We start from the raw sequence: 6,000 nt of genomic DNA, 5'->3' as shown, positions 1-6,000 counted from the left end.
TCAGAGCTGATACTTGATACTCGTGTTGTTTAACCCGGAGTCCCCCCCCTGCGCCGCACAATCCCTCCAAAACCAGCACAAATCAGCCTCACGTCCAAACAACACCGGGGGGAAAGACCTTTGATTTGCTCACTGACCACAAAAACCCCCCAACGCTCCGCCATTTTACACCGGACTCTTAATGAGAAAGCCGCCTCCGCTCTCATCTCTCTCTCTCGCAGCAACAATAAACGTGGCTAAAAATAGACGAGGTATTCAGATGACCACACTGTTCCCTGTGTGGTCAAACTGGGATAGTATTAGGGCCGCTTCAGTTCAGTTACGCAACAGAACGGCCCATTGTGCGGAGCCGCTATCGGAGGTGTTTCTCATGGGTTGGCGTGACCTCTGGGGAACGAGAGGTGACCCCGGACCTCTGTGTTTGGGTCCTGCCTCCAAATGAGTTGTTTACTTGGGTTTAGTTTTGTAGGCCAACGCAGCAGAGGAATGTAACGAGGTACTGTACAGTTTTAAGGTATCTGTGGTATCGTAAGTACTTTTTACAGTGTGTACTTTTTACTTTTACTTCACTACACCTGAGAGCAGTATCTGTACTTTCTATTCCGCTATGTTTCTGAACAGGACTGCAAAGTAAAAGTACTTTTCATATGATTTGAGGGGTTTTTACATCCTGAATAAAGTTTAAGAGTTGAGCAAAAACAAAAATAAACAAAAGAAAAATGAAGAAATTGATTTGTATCGTTACCAAAATACGAATATTTTTTAACCACTACATGAAACACTTGTGCGAAATACTACTTTTTACTCTTAAAGTACATTTTCAAACAGGTATCTAAACACTTTTACTTAAGCAGATCTCTTCACGTGATACTTTTACTTTCACTTGAGTGACTTTTAACCTGTGCGTCTGTACTTTTACTTAAGTAACAAAACAGAGTTCAAGCTTCGACTTTGAGCAAAACAAAAATATTCATCAGAAAAATAAAAGAAAAAACTGATTCGTGTTGTTAATGTTGAACAAAATATGTCTCAGTGAGTTTGAATTATGAACTTCTGTCACTTGTTATAGACGCAAACTACTTCAGTGTTGCGTTTTGTTATTCATTTTTTATTTTTTGTACATTTAAGAAGGAACTGGAGGACGTGTCTGGGGTGAAGGAAGTCTGGGAGTCCCTGCTTAGACTGCTGCCCCTGGATAAGAGGAAGAAAATGGACGGATGGATGGATAAAATACTTTTTGGGGGATAATTCTGCTCTACGGTTTGGTTTCAATATTATAGTTTATCGTCTATATTTACAGCGATATATCGGACTTGAGAATGTAGAATCTGGAATATCTCTACATTTACACTTTAACAAATACACAACACTTTTACTTTTTACTCTTAAACTACATTTTGAAACAGACACTTTAATACGTTTATGGAGAATAAGTCGCACCAGCCAAAAAAATGCATAATGATAAAGAAAAAAAACAAAAACATTTTACATATAAGTCGCACTCTGGGCCAAACTATGAAAAAAAGTGTGACTTATATTCTGGAAAATACTGTACTTCATCAGTAGTACAGCAGGTCCAGAGTTTAGTTTGACATAAAAATAATAAGTAAATCCAGAAACCAAGTTAAACCCAACGCAGAGGAAATTAGAAATATTACATTAAAATATTACACTAAACATCTGTCTGTGGGTTTTAGGTTTGGACCGTTACTATAGAAATCGTCTTTTCACAGTTTTTAACCATGTTCTAGTCTTTTCTTCTCATTGAGCCTCTTAAGTTAAATATGAATCACTCCAAATACAAGTAATCTTTTATTTTCAAGACGCCATTTTGCCGATCTACCCCGTTTAACTTCCACTGTGACGTCCGCACTTCCTTCTCCAATTTTATTTTCTTAATCTGTGATACTCGTAGGATCCAGCAGCGTCATTTTGGTACAAATAAAAAAAAAATGTACTGCTCGCTAGTGTGACGTGCAGCTGTCCATAGGGGGCGCTGACAGTTACACAGCGCTTTGTTGTGATGACTTTGACATCAGGGGATTAAGTCGTTTTAGATGAATATTGTGATTTAAAACGTGCAAATTATAAGAAAATGATCAACAAGTGTCAGAGATTATAACTTTAGAGCAAACACAAGTGCGTTAGGTCTGATTTAAGAAAATAAAACCTAATATTTTATCTTTTAAATAGGATAAAGTCGTCAAAATGGTGCGTTTACTGGGAATCTGAAAGGTTTATTTAGGCATATTAAAATGACTTTTCCTCATAACAATTGTAATGTTTTTCACAATTACAAAAACAATTAAAGCCGCAAGCGGCATCGAACGGCCCTCGCGGGCCGTGCTTCGCACTAGGCCGGCCCCGCACTCCCTGTGGGTGGCGCTGACGCGCCACTTGTCCCTTTTTTATTGCGGCTTTGGGCTGCACTTGTCACCAAACAAGTCAAAACACATCGGAAGTGCTGATGCACAAAATGCAAAAACATGGGTTTTCCAGGCATCGCCATGGCAACACCGTGCAAAATACAAACTTGGCCCCTTGGACTTTTTGGACGGGGACGACCTGAAGAATCACCGTGCCAAATTTCACATTCCTCAATGAAGCGAATAAGTCGTTATAAGACTTTGAAATGTACGAAAATTTGGAAATTTTCCCATTAGGATAACATGGGCGCTTTCGCGCATCGCCATGGCAACCCAGTGAAAAATATGACATGGGTCTGATTGACTTTTTTGATCAGGATGACATGAGGAGTCATGGTGCCAAATTTCACATTATTCCATGAAACTAATATTTTTCCCATGAATGGGAAAAATTGGGAGGATTCCCATTAGGATAACATTGGCAGTTTGGCGCATCGCCATGGCAACACGCTGCAAAAGACGACATAGGTCTGATTGACTTTATTGATTGGGATGACCCAATGGAATTTTGTGTCAAATTTGGTAACATTTGGGAAAACTAAATTTTTGGCCTTCCATACAAATTTATTAAATGTTCTGTAGGGGGCGCTATCGCGCCAATTTAGTTTCTGTCACAATGAGTAGCTTTAGGCCCGAAAGTTTTACAACTGATTCAAATTTGAGCAAAATCGGACTTTGCATGCGCAAACGGGAGCAAATTTTGACTTTTGAAAATTGCAAAAATTCCGATGGAATTTTGCGGCTTCGCCGCACGGAAACTGTAAAAGGGATCATCATAAATTGGATAACTTTTGATGCCCCACTTGTCTAGATGATGTACAGTGATTTTCAGCCCTGCAGGTGAAGCGCCTTCAGAGGAGTTGACGAAAATGCGACGTCAGCGAAAACGCTGACTTTGCATTTTGGAATTTTCAATCCAAGATGGCCGACTTCCGGTGCGTCCGAGGGCGTGGCCATAATAATCTTTTTTGTTTGGCATCACTTGAAGAATGCGTGTACCGAATTTCGTGGCTCTATGGCAAAGTTGACATCGGGACGTCTCCCATTGACGCAATGTATTTTGACTTTTGCAGGGGGCGCTGTCGCGCCATTTTTTTATGCCCAATGATGCACCACATAAAAAAATAAATTTTTCGCCAGACCTGAATTTTGGGCAAAATTTGGTGAGTTTTTGAAAATGTTCAGGGGGTCAAATTACTGCTCAAAGAGCAGAAGAATAAAATAGGATAGGGCTCGATGCCAGGAGTGTGTTTGGGTACATTAGCGCTTCGCGCTGCGTCAGCGTCAACATTGAGTCAATGGGCTTCGCCCATTGACTCAATGTTGACGCTGACATGCTAGCAACAACAAATATGAAAACCCATGCCTACGGCATGGGTTGCTAGGACACAGGAGTCTCTGCAAGGTCGCGGTGCTGCCACGAAGTTGCGCGCTTCGCGCGCAACTTCGTGAAGACAGTCTGCAACGATGAGTGCGACGCACTCATCGTTGCAGACGACGGCCTATTGCGGAAGCAATAGGCCCTACGCCCTGTAGGGGCTCGGGCCTAATTAAAACAAAAGATTATCCCAAAGTTATTTATGTGTCTGTAATAATGCAATTTTACATTTTTACAACCCCAGAAACAAACTGACTCCATTACGACGAGAACAAGAACATTTTGAGTTACTTTTTCTCGAAATTTGTAGCTGCTGAAAATGGTTTAGTTTAAAGGTAGAATCACTTTTCAATGTGCAGTTTATTTGAAATCATAAAATCCTTCACAAACATGTTCTACTTCCAACATATTTCCACCGTTACAACTATTAACTCTCTTCTCTGTGAGCTGCCAATCCGTCTGGGAGTCTGTGTGCTTCCCCGGGGATTGAACCCACAACCTCCTGTCTGTGGGGTAAGAGCACCATGTTCTCTCTCCGTTTGATCACCATGGCTTTCCTTGGTTTTATGAATGGTCAACAAAAAGAACAATAAAACGCGGGAATGCCAAAACCGCGGCTTGGACTGGTAGACAACCAAATTGCAGAGTTCACTTGAAGGGGTAGAGCCTCCTCCACAACTTTTGATGAGGTTTTGGGTACAACAGACATTGACGCAACTTTATAAAGAGAAAATTGCATAAAACGCTGCCTTCCCTGTCATTCGGTTTGATGAAGTTACGTGGGCTGGAAATGTAGAAGGAAGGAAACAAGGCTGCGGATGCCGGCGCAGAGGGACAATGTGTGAATTTTTGCCATAGTTTAAGTCGATGCCACACTTTTGTTGACGAAAAGTGTTGGTATTTTTGTAGAAGAATAAAAAAATAAACATTAGTGAATGAAAGGAATGAGCGGAGACGTGTTGGGCTGTCGGTCGATGGCGTCTCAGTCGACCAAAATGTGTATTACTCGATTAATTGTTTTATTTATTATAAGGATTTATATGGGGCAAAAGCTAAAAAGTTAGTGAGTCAGCTGAAGATTTGGTATTATTTGCTAAAAAGTCTTTATATAAATGCTTTGTTTCCTTGTACGGCCGAGCGTTGATGCTCATTTCCAAGTAGATTCCGACTGAAATGTTCCTTAAGTACTGGTATCGAAAAAAACGCAGTTCGTTTGGTGTCAACTTTCGGTTCTTTGGCTTTAAACACGAGCGTCAACGAGCAAATAAATAAACCGCAGTGATTTATCAGCAGCTCTGCACAAACGATCGACACAAACAGCATCACGTTTAACACAGACCGACGTGTGTCCAGACCACAGACTGTGTAAAGAAGTGGACTAGCTCAAAAATTCCGTAAAAAAAAACATGCATTTTTACTCGCCTCTGCACAGCTCTGACTTGTAACTTAGTCTGTCGGCGCTACCTGCTCGTCTCCATGGAGATAAGTGAGTTTAAAGCATAGACTGTGTAAAGAAGTGGACTAAGTGAGTGTGACGTCACCCACAGCGTTCAGCTCCAAATGAAGCTAATCGAGGCTAGCAGGTATAGCGGCTAATTTAGAGCCGAGTTTGATATTTAGAATTCTGACCGCGAGTATCATAGCAACCAAAGAGCCAATCCAGAGTGAGGCTGTTGAAGGTAAAGCCCCTTCTCGCTGGAGCTTAGCAACGCTGTCAATCAAACCTGTTGCTAACGCTAGCCGGAGCGACCTCAGGGAAAGAAAATGACTAATTTGTCTGTTATTAATGTTCATATTTTGATTTATCAACACAATAGTGAAATAAAAACGCCAGGATCATGTAGAGGGTTAATACGAACATTTAAGACCAAAATAACGAGAAGGGACACAGTTTTTTCATGTAAAGTGAATTGGAGCCAGAGTTGATGGTGCCAGACATTTGCCCATGATCACTTCCTGTTTGGAACATGGCGGCTAGAAGGTTAGCTATGTCCATTTAGAGTTGCAGTGGATCCACTCTTCAGGTCTCCAGTGCGGGACTTTTACAGTGTCTCACAGTCAAAGTGTTGTGCTTAATAATAAACCCACATCCAGTCACAGCTCTCAGTGTAAAGTGTAAAGCTCAAGCCAAACAGATATGAACCAAACTCCGCCTCGTCCTCCGTCCTGGTGAAAGTGTAGCTGGGTTATAGGCTA

This window comes from Periophthalmus magnuspinnatus, chromosome 17 (genome assembly GCF_009829125.3).
Source record: "Periophthalmus magnuspinnatus isolate fPerMag1 chromosome 17, fPerMag1.2.pri, whole genome shotgun sequence".
Classification (NCBI taxonomy): Eukaryota; Metazoa; Chordata; class Actinopteri; order Gobiiformes; family Gobiidae; genus Periophthalmus; species Periophthalmus magnuspinnatus.
Note: the sequence above shows the minus strand (reverse complement) of the source record.